This window comes from Terrapene carolina, unplaced genomic scaffold, assembly GCF_002925995.2.
Source record: "Terrapene carolina triunguis isolate 2854851 unplaced genomic scaffold, T_m_triunguis-2.0 Scaffold233, whole genome shotgun sequence".
Classification (NCBI taxonomy): domain Eukaryota; kingdom Metazoa; phylum Chordata; order Testudines; family Emydidae; genus Terrapene; species Terrapene triunguis.
The window spans coordinates 3532839-3549551 of record NW_020664584.1 but is presented as its reverse complement, the minus strand read 5'-3'; positions in this window follow the sequence as shown (position 1 = coordinate 3549551).

The following is a 16713-nucleotide window of genomic DNA, read 5'->3' as shown; positions in this document are numbered from 1 at the left end:
GGGATGAGGTGCAGCCCCATGACCCCTAGAAGACCATGTGGAGATTGTGCCTGACTGAGGCACAATATCTCACAGGGCTTCTCAAAGTACAAGCAGGGGTGCACAATCTGCTCCTGCCACCAATTGGGTTGTTCCATCCACTTCAAAGGTGTCCGGGGCCAGGATCCCCTCTCCTCCACCCCCTTTCTGGTGTCTTGGTCCCTGGGTGTAGAAGGAGCAAGCCACCCTTGCATATCTGAGCCGAAGGACTGCTATTGTGGGCGTAGCCAGGCAAGTGATGGGTATGGTTCTTATGCAGCATTCCTGTGATTGTGCAAGGACCATTCAGAGTCTGGCCCTTTAATGAGAATTCCTCGGTATTTATACACCCCAGCTTTCATATGTTTATCTTCCCTAGCTTTTTTCACCCTAATTTGGTTACATTTGATTAAGCAATTGGGTGTGAGGGGAAAAGGAAAGTTAGTGTAGGAGAAAAAGAGTCTGATGGCTTAGGCTACTGTTAAGGGAAAAGAGCCTTTCTAGGTCATCTGTTTGAATCTGACACCTCTCCTATGATCAAGGGCTAACATCTAAGGGCATAACTTCTGGAATCTAGTTCTCAGTCTGGATCCATGACAAGGTTTTGTAAAGTGGCTAGAGTTCTCCTGGAGAACAATCCATTATCAATGGAATGGGTGTCTCACAGGTGAGAGACTCTTCAGCTCTACAGCACTAGCCCCGTAAAAATGAATTAACTAGATTAGTTGTCCCTGTTTTATTCAGATTCTTATAGGTAACGTACCTCAGCTTCAAAAGGTGAAATGCTATGGGGACTAGACAGCTCCAGGGATTAGGAATGGAAATCAAAGTCTTTGAATACCATATCATTATTTCAAATCCAAACCAAGCTAATGGTGAACGGGTAATGAGACTGACCTCCACCACTGACTCTAGGTATGCTCCCTTTACAAGGGGGATACTGGTGACATCTTGACGGAAAGGAAGCTTGCATTACACCAGCCCATATGTCACTTGTCCATTGGGTGAACAGAAGATTTAAGTCTCTAGGGATAACAACGCAGCACCTTGCATGATTGATCACAGTAGGACAGTCACTTAAGAGTCAAAGAAAATCATCCATGGACATACGATCAATGCAAAGAGGGAACATAGCTGTGTGGCTTCTGAACAGCTGGGGGAAGAGAGGCAGGGCCGGCTCTAGGTTTTTTGCCGCCCCAAGCTCCGAGAGCACAACTGGCAAAGTTGTGGCCGGAATGCTGCCCCTGGAATTGTGCCGCCCCAAGCACGTGCTTGGTTTGCTGGTGCCTAGAGCCGGTCCTGCTGCTAGGCAGGTGACAAGTTGTGATTACTGCTACTGATTAGCTATGAGTTGTGCACACAATCTGACAAAAATATTTGTTACCCTGTCCTCCTTACCCTTTACCCACCTGTTTGTTTCATCCACCTATTATGTCTTGTCTTCTAGACTGTAGGCTCTTTGCACCTAAGATAATCATTCACTATAGGTTTGTAGATGTCCAGCATTATCAAACCTTTACCCGGTTCAGGTCTAGGTGCTACTGCAATATAAGTGTTAAGTTGCATGCTTTAAAATAGTTATTTACTAGGATAAGATGTAAGCTGTTTAATAGTATAGTTACATACATCTAGAAACAAAGTCAATGTATTCTCACTTGTGCACTTTGGAAAGTTTTTTGTATGCAGCTCTGTGAATGGTATCCCATTCATGTGAATTAGTGCATCAATTCCTGATGCCAAGAGGTGTAGGAGACAAACCCTGGAGAGTTAACATCTGCTTTTATATTTACACATTTTTAGTACTTATGATGGCCAGCTAGCTCTGGAGACAAGCAGCAGAGTGAAAGATTTCCTCTTGCTGCCTTGCCTTCATCAATCCTGACATGTAGAACTATCTTCAGAGATGAAAGGTTAATTTGCCTCCATGACCCATTCAGTCCTTGGCCACTTTACTGAGATGGCTAGTAAGAGTATCAGTCACAATCGTGCCTTTAAAAAAAATGTGAACAGAAGCTGAGCTCAGACCACCAACTCACTGTATTGGAGCCAGCTAACAATCATCAAATGATGGCTAACCTCAGAGCCATATCCTCAGCTGTTGTAGCATTGATTTTCATGATGATTACACCAGCTGAGAACCTGGCCCTCAGCCTCTGCCAATTTCTCCTGGATTCACACCATTGATAGAGATGGAAAACTTCCAGTATTCCATTTCCAGTCTTGCATGCCAATCAGACCCCTGTAAAGGCAACCCCTCTGCCAGTTAAAAAAAAGGCATAAAATAGCCCCTTCTCTTGTGCACCCTCAAGTCCATTCTAACAAAGAATTCTGTGTCTAAGATAAGCTTACAAATGTGCTGTGAAATCAAGAGTGATTCTGCTGCTTGCATCACTCCAGAAAGCCAATAGCAAACCTGTCTCTTAAGAGACACTGTGGCGAAAGAGTTACATATGTTTAAATTGCAATTCTTATAGCTTTTTTAGGTTAATGTGCCAGAAGGAAACAATATTTTGCTAATTGTTCTTTATACAAAAATTAGTATATTTTAAAGGAAACTGTAGCTGCAGGTATTGGCAGTGTCACTGCAGGATCATAAGCTTAATAGTAATCCATTCTCTAACAACCACGTTCACTAGCTCTTTATTCTTCAAATAGCTATGAGCCAGTATTTGCTCTAGAAACAGGCAAAACATTACCAAAAGCAAGAGCTTTACTTACTGCTAGAGCATAATCTTTAACAGATGCTTCTTTGCTGGAGGAGGGAATGTGGGTCAATACCAGGGACCAAGTGGCAAGGATGTTGGGTTGTTTTCCTGATTCTGCTTTTGCTGACTCCATGGGCAAGTCACTTCTCTGGTTTGCACCTAGTTTCCCTGGCTATGAAACAGGGATCAGAACACCCATCTTACAGGGTGGCACGGAGACTTAGTGTACGTTTGTGAAATGTTTTGGGACCCTTAGATGCAAGTACTATACATGAATTATTATTTTTACTGCCTTCAACATGTTTGTGTGGAACTTCAAAACCATCTACATGTCCACCCCAAAATTCCATCCTGAGCCTGAGAAACCTTCCCAAGGAAAGAGATGTTTCTTCAAAAAGTTCTGGTTTTGATGAACTAGCATTTTCTAATGGGGGGGGGGGGGAAATAAAGGACAAAAATTCCCAACCAGCTCTCGTGCTGAGCTTCCTCAAACTTCCTTTGAAGTTATTGAAGGTTAGATGTCCTCAGAAACAAGTCATTCAGATTACATGCAAGAAAAACAAAAAACACAAGAGCAAAAGTCAAGTCTTTATCTGTGCACAGTGTGTGAAAGTCTTCTCAGCTGCAGCAATGGAGTAGAAAAATGGCAGCTGTCTCTACACAGATGCAGAGAGGTTGGAATCACCACCAGATGGGTAGGTATCCAAATTAAAATGGAAGTTTTACAACTGTGTGTGACTGTGAAAGATATAAGGTGGTCGAGAACCTCCGCATTGAGGAGAGCACTTGAAGTACACAAGAGAGGTATCCCATTTTCATAATTGCATACACTGCAGATCCTCAGAACCAATCAGAGTGAAGGGGATTAAATAACTGAGGTGTGTGTGTAAGGAACTATATTTAAGTGTGAGTAACTATACAGTATCACTAGACTAAGGCAATTCCATTTTGGTATAATGAAGGGTAACTTTGGGATAAAACCTGTTTATTATGAATTGTTTGTTATACATCTTTTGCTACTTCTGTCTTGCAAAATATATGATTTCAAGTCATTTTTTGTTTAAAAAGGTCTGTTTGCACTTACTTGAGAGTCACTAATGGCAAGAGATCAAAAATGGAACTTGAAATGAAGCCAAATTGTACAGTCCTTTAATCTGGGTGAAGTGCCCAAGCCAGTGGGAATTTTGAGTACGGACCTCCAAATTTGGTCCTGAATTCATAGTTAAATGTATTTATGACCAGCCATTTGCAGAGTTACTCATTCCTGTCATTTCTATTCCCCTTTAATTAGTGGAATGCGTGATAACTAAGCGAGAGCTTTTATCCTGGCTCATCTTAAATAGAAAAAGCTCCAGACCCTCAAAGACAATGTGGGGCTTTAGAATCAGTGAGGGTTACCAAGCCTGCTACTCACAATATTAAAAGGAAAACAAATGTCATAGCCAGTTTATCCTTACTAATGAGAACTCCATGCTGATGAACATCATGGGCAATTTGTTATTTGTATTGCAGTAGCACCTAGCAGCCCCAGTCATGGATCAGGATCTCATTGTGCTAGGCGCTGTACAAACAGTGCACAGAAAGATGGCCCCTTGCCCAAAGAGCTAACACTCTAATGACAGCATCAGTTTCTCCAGTTTCTGGCTGCATTGCCGGGGGCCTGAACTTTTTTTTTTAAGTGACCACTGTGGAGAAAGGAAGTGTGGGTTAGTCTGCATGATCCAGTCTGTTGTTGGTCTCACTGCTTAGACTGATAACTAAGGTGGGCAAGTCAATATCAATTGTGGCACTGATAGACAATGTCTCAGGGCATAAGGCAACCTCTAATACGGACTAAGGAGAAGAAATTGTTCCATTGGGTAGAGTGTTACAGACTTAACAGATGGGTTACTTACCCATTCCTGGTAAGTACTTCTAGTACTAGCTATCGTTAGCCCAGATTTGGTACTAAATGGACCACTGGTGTGATCCTGTGTAGAATTCCTGTGCTGCTGCTCTGTGGACATTTGTTCAGTTGAACCAATAAAACAATTTCATGATTAGGGCTCCTAGGCACTACAGCACTGCAAATATTAAATAATAATATCATAGGTCACTATAGGACAGTAACTGCTGGCCACTACCAATCCAGCTAAATTTCTGCCAGTGAAATTATAGATTCAATAGGCCAACTGTAGCTGTTAGTTACATTGGCGGGAACCAGAAATAACTCAAATGACTTGTCTTGACTGGAATCATTCTGAACATACACTAGTTTAATTGAAATCACAATTTGGCCACTGTAATTTTTTGCCATTCCCCGCATGAGTCTTGTTCAGGTTTCTCTGGCACATGTTTTCCCACAAATTTTAACTGTGCCTGAATCTTATTTTTTGTGGTTAATAGTATTTTCAGTCTCAAAGATTTAATTTTCTAACTTGGCTTTATCACTTAAAATTTTAGTAGCAGAGCTGGGTGTGCTGCCGACAAAATAATAATTTATATTGTATCAGTCAGTATTACTCCACTATCTTAATCTTTTATAATGGTTTTTCTGCAGCTTCCAGTTTTCCTCTGAATAAAACAAATTACTTAGCAAATGGAATATCTTCTTGTCATAATAATTTAATATTAAAATGTCAATAAGATTTGGTACACACAGCAGAGGGCACAAAGGTACAGCAACAGAGCAGGAATAAAGTAAACTTAATAAAGTGAATGGGGAGATACAATAGGGATTGAATCTGGCTCCTGTACATGATATTAATGAACGTTTTTAATCCTCCAGCTCAGTGCAAGAACTGTGTAAGCCATATGATTGTGTGCACGCAATTTTACCCGCTGCCCGCCCACTTCTGTATGATAGAACTGCAGCCTACAGTCATGGGAACCAGTGCAGTCTCTCTGGACAAGCAAGCAGGGATTGATGTCTGGGGACAGTGCACACCCTGCATCACACAGAGCTCACCTCTAATGGGGTGAGGCATAGGTGGGATGGGGAGGGAAGGGGAGCAGGACTGGAAGATTAGATGCTGCCCTGGTTTGTATAAAGTAAAAAAACAGTATATAGTGAAACTCTCTTACAGTATATCACAGGGGCCTCTACTCACTGCTAGAGGGTGTCTCCTCCTGGATGCTCTGGCGATTAGCTCTTTCACCCAGACACCTTCTTCTTGGAGTTCCTCAGCCCATCATCTCGCTCTCTCAATCTGCAGCCCCTCTCTTGCACCTCAGGAATTGCCACGCCTCATCTTTGTGGCTTAGCTCTCTGGCCAAGTCACAAGAGTCCTCCCCTTCTGGGGTACTATCAATTTCTTCCTCACTATCCCAGGCAGTCCTTACGTCCACTACCCTGGCTGGGCCACTCCCTCAGTGACTAGAACACCTAGCCCTGGCCAGCCTCCAAATTCACTGCTCAGATTGCACCACTCACTCAGTGGCTTGTCGGGGAACATAGGTCCATCCTCTACTCTGGGATACATTCCAGAGGACTCATCTCTAGCAGTCAAGGTATGTACTAGCACTAACCTTCCTGCCACTCGCCTGGAGTGCTTCCTACCAACTCACATTCGCTACCCTTCTAGCTAAACCCTTATCTCCCAGGTCTGCTAGACAAACTCCTCCTCTTGGATCTAACTCCCTTTCTCTCTCTTATCCCCAGGAAACTAACTGCAGTGGCCTTTCTGTTATCAGCTCCCTGGTTTTATAGAAGGCCCACCTGTTCCTGCACAGGTGAGCTCCCCTTAACTAGGGCTCTTCTCTCAGCCTAAATATCCCCCAGTTGGCAGCCTAATAGGTTAATTGGTCCATCTGGCCTACATTAATCCCTTCAAGTGAGTGTGGGGAGCATACTCCATCACACAGTCAAGGCATTTTATTCCAGGACAACTTCATTGTCACCCCTACACAGGGATTTCCCTACACTTCCCCCCCCCCCCATTTCCCCAACACTCCTCCAGTGGTCAACTAGTTACATGCACTGTTGCCAGTTTAGTCATTGGGTGGAAATTTGAATTGAAGTTGAAACATTAATACACACTGTAAAAGCATTTTCTGTGTATGATAAAATACTTGTACCTGAAAAAGTATAATAGGTTTGAAAAGTATGAACAAAGACTAACTTCTTCACACAGCTGTTGTTTTTTTCGACAGTGTTGGCACATTCGTTTTGGCAATGCTGGCCAACTTTGTGATTTGTAAACAAGGTCTGAATGAGTTCTCTCTTCACAGTGATGAGCTGGGGGTGAGGGAAGGCTTCAGGACCAGACTGTATTTACATGAACTTACCTACTCTGCCTAGGTATCCAGCAAACAGAGCTGTGTTGCCCAAATGTTCAATTTTGGCTGGTGTTGGGAGTTTCTGTACTAAACATTTTTATTATAATTAATTTTTACATAAGAACGACCATATTGGATCAGACCAATAGTCCATCTAGCCCAGTACTCTGTCTTCTGACAGTGGCCAGTGCCAGGTGCTTCAAAGGGAATTAACAGAACATGGCAATTATTGAGTGATCCATTCCCTGTCGTCCACTCCCAGATTCTGGCAAACAGAAGCTCTAAGAGCATGGTGTTGATAGTGTTCTTCCTCATTCACTTCCTGCTGCCAGTTGTGCCAATGTTTATGCCTCCTTGTTACCTTTTCTCAATCTCATTTTCATATTTTCTTTTGCTGCCTTGTTTATGGGGAACACACTCCCAATCTCAATCCACCCTACTTTTATTATTCAAATTCTTCAGACTCACTGCTTTTATGAGGCCTATAGAACAAAAACATGCAAACATGCAGTGCAGTTCAACATATTCATAAATGATATGGAAAAAGGGGTAAACAATGAGGTGGCAAAGTTTGCAGATGATACAAAATTACTCAAGTCCAAAGCAGACTGCAACAAAGGGATCTCACAAAACTGGGTGACGGCAACAAAATGGCAGATGAAATTCAATGTTGATAAATGCAAAGTAATGCACATTGAAAACATAATCCCAACTATACATATAAAAGATGGTCTAAATTAGCTTTTACCACTCAGGAAAGACATCTTGGAGTCATTGTGGATCATACTCTGCAAATATCTGCTCAATGTGCAGCAACAGTCAAAAAAGCTAACAATGTTAGGAATCATTAGGAAAGGGACAGAAATAAGAAAATATAATGCCAATATATAAATCCATGATATGTCCATGCCTGGAATACTGCATGCAGTTCTGGTCACCCCATCTTAAAAAAGATGTATTAGAAATGGAAAAGGTACAGAGAAGGGCAACAAAAATTATTAAGGGTATGGAACAGCTTCCATATGAGGAAAGATTAAAAAGACTGGGACTGTTCAGATTGGAAAAGAGATGACGGAGGGGAGTATGATATAGGTGTATAAAATCTTGAATGGTGTGGAGAAAGTGAATAAGGAAGTGTTATTTACCCCTTCACATAACACAAGAACCAGGGGTCACCCAATTAAATTAATAGGCAGCAGGTTTAAAACAAAAGGAAGTATTTCTTCACAAAATGTACAGCCAACCTGTGGAATTCATTGCCAGGGGATGTTGTGAAGGCCAAAACTATAACTGGATTCAAATAAGCATTAGATAAGTTCATGGAGGATAGGTCCATCATTGGCTATTACCCAAGATGGTCAGGGATGCAACCCCACACTCCGGGTATCCCTAAGCCTCTAACTGAATAAGAATAAGGATAGCTCAGTGGTTTGAGCATTGGCCTGCTAAACCCAGGGTTGTGAGTTCAATCCTTAAGGGGGCCACTTAGAGATCTGGGGCAAAATCAGTACTTGGTCCTGCTAGTGAAGGCAGGGGGCTGGACTTGATGACCTTTCAGGGTCCCTTCCAGTTCTATGAGATAGGTATATCTCCATATATTATAACTGCCAGATACTGGGAGTGGATGACAGGGGATAGTTCACTTGATGATTGCCCTGTTCTGTTCATTCCTTTTGAAGCATCTGGTATTGGCCACTGTCAGAAGACAGAATACTGGGCAAGATGGACTATTGGTCTAACCATTCTTATGTTCTTATTTAAAATTAAGATGAGAGGAATATGAGCATTTTTTTAAATCATTCCTGCCCATCCTGGCTAATAGCCATTGTTGGACATATCCTCCATGAACTTATCTAGTTCTTTTTTTAACCGAGTTCTGGTTTTGACCTTCACAACATCCCCTGGCAAAAAGTTGCTGTATATTGTGTGAAGAAGTACTTCCTTTTGTTTGTTTTAAACCTGCTGCCTATTAATTTCATCGGGTGACCCCTAGTTCTTGTGTTATGTGAAGGAGCTTATTCACTTTCTCCACACCAGTCAAGATTTTATAGACCTCTATCAAATCCCCTCTTAGTCCTCTCTTTTCCAAGCTGAAAAGTCCCAGTCTTTTAAATCTCTCCTCATATGGAAGCTGTTCCATACCCCTAATCATTTTATTTGCCCTTCTCTGTACCTTTTCCAACTCCAATATATCTTTTTTGAGATGGGGCGACCAGAACTGCACGCAGTATTCAAGATGTGAGCATACCATGGATTTATATAGTAAAAGTGTAAGAGCTTGGTTTACCAGACAGATCAGCAAAGCTAATGCTGACAAACTATGTGAAAAGACTGCAAAACACCAATCCTCTGGACTGCATCGACATGCAGAAAGCCTTATAAGCCAATCATTGTCAAAGTCAATTTTAGAAGTACTTAATGAGGCTGTTAAAAATGCTGGAGACACAACACAGTTTATTCAAATAAACATGACTGTCACAACATACTTTCTCTTTAAGAAAGAGATACCATACACTACAAACTGGAGACCAATGTTAAATGCAGTGTCATTTGTTAATCCTGAAGTTGGACACTGGTTCCGACCAAGACCAGCAAATGCTCGCTATTTTTCTGCAAGAAACTCAACTGACTGGTTAGAAGCATGCAGTGCAACAGTGAAAGATTCAGCAGTTGAAAAAGTAAAGAACTCTCTCATCGCATTCAGAAAATGTGCATACATGGCTGATGAATGCACCGATGCAACTTGGTGTCAAGTATTAAGTCACTGCATACATTATCTTGATATTGGTGATAGGCCATGTAGTGATTCGGTGTGGCTCCCCTCCTGCCCAGAGGAGGGAGCACCAGTGCAGACACCTGAGTGGGCGGAGCCACCACCACCTGTCCCCGCCCCCCGGAAGTCAAGGGGCGGGACAGGAAGTATAAAGCCTGGCAGCCAGAGCTCAGTCAGGCGCCGGCCACCGCAGGGAGCAGACGTGCGGCCAAGAGCTCCCGACCAGGATACCGCTGAGGCCCGAGGATATTCGCCTAGCTGGCCGGAGCTGCCCCGGGCTCACTACGAGGAAGAGCCGCCGGAGCCCGTCCGTTCCCGTCATTGGGGGGAGCCCTTGGAACCCCCCCACAGCGACCCCGAAGGTGAGACCGCACCAGAACCCCTTCGGCCCTGCTGTTACCCGGAGGAACCGCCCGAGGACAACTGGCCGGACTTCCCGACGGAGCTGCCGGACCTGCCACCAAGCCCCGGCCGGGAGGAGCCTATGCTGGTGGACTGGACCCTGCCCGGTGCCGCGGACGAGGTAGGCCCTGAGGGGGAAATCGGAAGTAGCCCGGGGGAAGCCGACCCCGGTCAGGCTGTCGAGACATGCGAACCCATGTCAGTGTGTTTCGGTCAGGATACCCCACTGACCGGCAGCGGCAGTAACCGCTGTTAGGGCCCCGGGCTGGAACGCAGTGGAGTGGGTGGGCCTGCGTTCCCCCCTGCCACCCCACACACGGGTGGCAGGCTTCCCCCTCACCCAGCGCTCTGGTCTCGCAGCCAGAGCTTACCCGGAGTGAGTATTGTTTAGCCAGCCCCCCTGCACCAGAGGGCCTGGCCTCCTGAACTGCTTGTTTAGCCAGCCCCCCTGCACCAGAGGGCCTGGCCTCCTGAACTGTGTGTTTGCCCAGCCCCCTGCACCAGAGGGCCTGGGCTCCTAAACTGAACTGCGTGTTTAGCCAGCCCCCCTGCACCAGAGGGCCTGGCCTCCTGAACTGCTTGTTTAGCCAGCCCCCCTGCACCAGAGGGCCTGGCCTCCTGAACTGTGGGTTTGCCCAGCCCCCCTGCACCAGAGGGCCTGGGCTCCTAAACGGAACTGCTTGTTTAGCCAGCCCCCCTGCACCAGAGGGCCTGGCCTCCTGAACTGCTACTTACCCAGCCCCCCTGCACCAGAGGGCCTGGGCTATTGAACTGCTATTTACCCAGCCCCCCTGCACCAGAGGGCCTGGGCTATTGAACTGCTACTTACCCAGCCCCCTGCACCAGAGGGCCTGGGCTATTGAACTGCTATTTACCCAGCCCCCCGCACCAGAGGGCCTGGGTTGTTGAACTGTTTGTTGCCCCAGCCCCCTGCACCAGAGGGCCTGGGCTACTGGACGGCCTGTGGACTACTCAGCCCTGCACCGAAGGGTCTGAAACCCGAGCTAGCCGGCTGTTTTGTTTCGTGGACAGGGAGTCGGTGTGGCTCCCCTCCTGCCCCGGAGGGTCGAGCCCCGGCACGAACCTTTTACAGGCCAGTAGATGAATTTCTAGATGTTCAAGTTATAAATGACACATCAGCTGCATCTCTGACAACCCACCTCTTAGAAGAGTTAAATGCTTGTAAATTGAACCCCAAAGAGATGGCTGCTTGTGCATTTGATGGAGCTGCAAACTACTCTGGAAGACATCGTGGAGTACAAGCTTTGCTCAGAGAAAAGTGTAACTCTAATCTCTCCAATACACACTGCAGAGGCCATCTACTCCAACTAGCACTAGTACTAGCTGCAGAATCTTCAAAAGCCATTTAAACAGCTATAAATTTAATGTCTTCATTATACTCTTTTTTCAAAAAGAGTCCAAAAGGACTGAACATCTTGAAAAATATAGAAGATACACTGGAACTGAAGTTCAAATTAGTCCAACCTGGGAAAACCTGCTGGCTTTCTCATGAGCGATCCTTGGCTGTTGTCTTCAAATTACTGCAACCATTATTATTGGCTTTGGAAAGTATCTACTGAGATGGGATGGATCTAAGTAGTGAGGCTGGTGGACTACTTTTGCTACCAAGTTCAGAGAAGACAATTGCCATTCTCTCTTGTAAGTCTACTGTTGAAACCACTTGGGTCATTAAACAATGCCATCCAGGCATCTGCTACAACAGTAGTAGATCTCTGTCCAGCAACAGAAGCTACACTTGGATCAATCAGAGAGGTATCCATTGAAAACATACTGGAAGAAGCAAAGCCTTAAGTTCAGAAGTTGACTAATTAGGGCACTTATATTGACTCATTAAATGAAGAGGACAAGAAGTGTTCGCTAAGCCAGCTGAAAAAGTAAAGTACACAGACTTGATTCTTACATCTTTACAACAGCAACTTTTGGATTCTACTCAACCTCTACGTAGCTTTTACAGATGCCTGTCTTATAAAACACTGACAGTTGAGTGAAGTGAGGCACTGCATGCAATGGGGCTGCCATGTTATCAGGACAAAATAGAGAATTTGAACACAGAGTGGAATATCACACAATGAACGATTGAAGATTTGACTTCAACTTCTTCTTTATCATCACTAGTGGTTCGATTCATTTTTCGTGCGGTTTCCCGGGATGAAAGAAGTAGGAATTCACTCTTTCTACTCCCAGTCACAACTGCTACAGTTGAGCATTTTTTCCCCTCATTGAATAGAATTTTGTGTTCTGAAAGAAGTCGCCTTCTGCTTGATCATGAGCGTATCATGAAGGACTGAAAGTACCAGACACATGTGAAGCCACCAAAAATGAATGCTCATTAACAGAGTTGTGCAAAATTACAACAAGAAACCAAGAAGGATGTAGATATAGTGCTTCATAGTAGGTTTGTGTAGCCTGCTTTAATTTGTGTGTTGATTTAAAAACATGAGTTAAATCTAATAAAATGGCTGGAAACATTTTTCAGTGTTTACTATGGTGCCATACAGCCCCCCTTCGCCCTAACGGTCTCACCTCTCATTGGTCTTCACCCCACCCCCTCTATTTTTGAACACACACACCCTAATTTAAATTCCTGGCAAAAACTCTGCCCTTACAAACAGTGTATCTAGAGCTAGAGGGATTTTATCCTCTGCCGTGTTCTCTACAGCATAGTATATTCTCCAGTTCTTTTTCTATACAATTTTAAAACTACTCACCACTTTTCTTGAGAACCCGTTCCACAGAACTAACGGATCTGACTATTGGAACACTGATCCTGATGTTCAGCCAGTGTTTTCCCATTACTGCTAGTTAGCATTCTGTAGATTCCGCCAAACAAATCCTGTCCCTCCTTCATGTTTACATTGACTGTCAATACTAGGTGACAGTTACCATATTCTCCACTCCCCCACTTCATTTGTGACATAGCAAAGTTATTCCAATGTAGTTTCTACCCATGTTTATGAGAAAAGCTCTTAATTTCTGTTGCTGCTCTCTGAATTCCCTTCAATTTGTCAATATATTCTTGGTATTGAGATGCTCAGAGCTGAATGCCATATTCTAGGCACAACCTCACCAGTATCTTCTGGACGAGACTTGCTTCCTTTGTCCATGACAATGTGTCTGCACATTCCAACTTAAAAAGCATTGGCTTGATGCCATGCTGCCTTGCAAAATGATTGAGTTTTCAATATCAATCAGATTGCTCTTTCAGCATCAGCTGTTCCCACTGTGTGTCTGTCCTGGATTTTATATAGATCATCATGCATATTTTTCCAGGTGAATCTCATTTAGCTATTTTTGCCATACTTCTAACCACTCAAGTTCCCCTCATAGCTATTTCTTTGTCCTCACTGATGTTTGCAACACCTTCCAATTTAATTAAATTCACAGATGATACTAATGTGCAGTTTACCTTCTTTTCCAGATCATTAATGATGCTGTTAAATAAGACTGGACCTGACAAAGTCCCAGAAACTATGGACAGCTTCCCTTAACAAGATATGGCATTGTCCAATGTTTATGGTCTTTCTGGCACTTTTCAATCCATAAGACACAGCTTATATCCAAGGCAGTTAAACTGAGTTAGTTTCAAGAAAGGTTTTGTGAGTCACTGTATAAAATGATTTATTATGGAGCAAACTCGGACCAGAAGCTATAAAGATTTGATGTCTGCTCTTTTAAATGTAATAAAACCAATAACCTAGCAAGTTCCTTTTAATAGGAATAACCCCCCTCCCAAGTCTCATCCGCTCTATGTGCATTACCATAATACCCTTCCATATCAGACTGTATACAGCAGATCAGCTCATCTATTCATACATGTCATGTGTTGGTCAGTTGTACATTAAATTCCACCCTAGAATCTTCAAGTACTTTGTGTCTTTTTAGAGCCCCGTGGATCCTCTTATCACATTCGCTCCCCCTCATCCCCCACGCCCCTGCCCACGTCCTGTGTTGAAGCCACCATGCTTTTGACTGAACAGGGATGCATGGAACTCCCCTTCAGAGCCCATCAATGCTGTTCTTTAATGTTCAGAAATAGGTCAGTGAGGGATTCAAGGCATTACCTCCTGCTCCAGAATGCATGTTGCTCCCTTTACAACACACTAATGTCCCATTAGCCCTCGGACAAACTGAAGAATCAAGAATTAAACACAGGTCTCCAAAGTGGTATTGCCGGGCATTAAGATTAGGCTATTATCCATTGGCCTCAAGCTATATTATGAGCAAATAATTAAGACAAAAGTCCACCAAGACATGTTGAATTTGCTTTGCCATCCTCACGCCTCATGTGTCCACTTTCTCTGAATAATCTAGTAAATGTACTGGCAGCAACGTTTGTGAAAAGTTAATTTTGAGCTCATAGACCTCCAATCAGGAAACGGAAACAATACCATGTGACCTATATGTCCAATCAAAACTAAAACACACAGATTGAATCTTGGACATGGAATACTCAGTGAGCTGCCCATTAACAATGTATGTATTCCATTGAAAAAAAATACAGAATGAGCCACACTTGGGAGAGATTAGGGTGGTTGCCTTATAAAGAGCAGCAAGAAGCTGCCAGAAAGCGGGTGGGGGTACAGGAATTAGGGGAGGTTGCAGAGGGTGTGAAAGGCTCCTACTAGGAAGACTCTGAGACCAAGGAAGCTGTGACAGAGAAGAAGTGCAGAGAGCAGGTGGTTCCTGCTAGTACCCCTGACTGACAGAAGGGTTTGGGCTTGGAAGGTAGAACCAAACAGCTGAGCTTCAGCCAGCTAAAGCCTGGAAGTATCAGGCCTAGCTCCTGTTAGAGACCCTGACTGGGAAAAGGGTTTGGGGGCCTGGAAGCCAGAGGGCTGAGTTCCAGCCCAGTAAAGCCAGAGAAACTCTGGACTGGGATCTAGCTCAGGGAAGAAGGACTGGGGCTCCACCACTAATGGGAAAGTGTGGCTGAACTATGCTTTGGGGCTGAAGGGCCAGTATATAATGACTCAATAAATGGGACCCCATGAGGGGAATGTCTTTACCTGTGGACTGTGAGTTGTTAAGGATCTCAGAAAAGGGGGGAAATTGGTAGCAGGTCACTATGGAGTGAATTCTGGCCACAAGGGGGCACTCAGGAGTTGGCTAGACCTTGTACAGGCACTAAGGTTGCCAACTGTCTAATCACACAAACCCAGACACCCTTGCCCCGCCTCTGCCCCGAGACCCGGCTCACTCCATCTCCCCCTCCATTGCTTGCTCTCCCCCACCCTCACTCACTTTCACCAGGGTGGAGCAGGGGGTTGGGGTGCAGAGGGGTGTGTGCTCTGGGCTGGAGCTCAGGGGTTCAGAGTGCAGGAGGGGGCTCCGGGCTGAGCCTGGGGCAGGGGATGTGGGGTGCAAGCTTTGGGAGGGAGTTTGGGTGCAGGAGGGGGCTCCAGGCTGGGGCAGAGGGTTGGGGGGGCAGGAAGGGGTGCGGGCTCTGGGAGGGGGTTTGGGTGCAGGCTGCCTGCCTGTCCTGGCCCCACGCTGCTCCCTGCGGGGGCAGGGAATCTCCACGCATTGCCCACACCCCGAGCACCAACTCTGCAGCTCCCATTGGCCGGGAAATGTGGCTGCAGACAGGGAGCCGCCCATTGTAAGCGGGGTCAAGGGGCTCCATGTGCTACCCCTTCCATTTGCCACTCCTGGAAGCAGCCAACACGTCCCTGCGTTCCCTGAGGAGGGCAGGAGACCCCGCACACTGCCCCAGCCCATAAGCACCACCCCCACAACTCCCGTTGGCCACAGTTCCCGGCCAATGGGAGCTGTGGAGATGGCACCCGGAGCAGGGGCAGCGCACGGAGACCCCTGTACCCCCCAGGGACTGCAGGGACATGCTGACCACTTCCAGGAGCGGTGCAGTGCCAGGGCAGGTAGGGAGCCTGCCTTAGCTCCACTGCACCGCCGGACTTTTAGCAGGCTAAAATCTCCCAGTTTGCGTTCAGTAGCCTCCAGGAGACTCCTGGCAAAACTGGAAGGCTTGGCAACCCTACTGACAGGCACCCAACTCTAGGCTTCTATTCCATATATATTCTGCTAGATTGTACTGCTTATTTGAAAGGACTGCCCATATATACTTAAATATCTCCAGCCTCCATTTATTTCCTAAAAGCCCAAGGGAAAAAATGAGGAACTATTCACCAAATAATTTCTTGAATAACACTGAAAAAAGAAAAAATGTGAGGGGCGGGGGGGATAGAAGGTAGTCATGGACCCTTTCTGAAGGAGAGGGAAGGCTGTTAATTGAAGAAAATATTAACTATGCATTTTTTTTACCCATTACACAGCTGCTATGTTGCATCCTGCAGTCAGCTCAATTTCCATCAGTGGGCAAAGTGATATCTATACATAGGCATGAGCTATTCTGCAGTAAGACCGAATTAGGTAGTATTGTAAAGCATTTGGGATCATCAGATAAAAAGCATTCCTTTTATTATTACCATTTAAAATGCTTCGAAGTCAACAACCAGGATGATTATTCAGTTGCAGAACAATTATATTCAAGTATGTATCCATGTACACAGAATAAAAAGA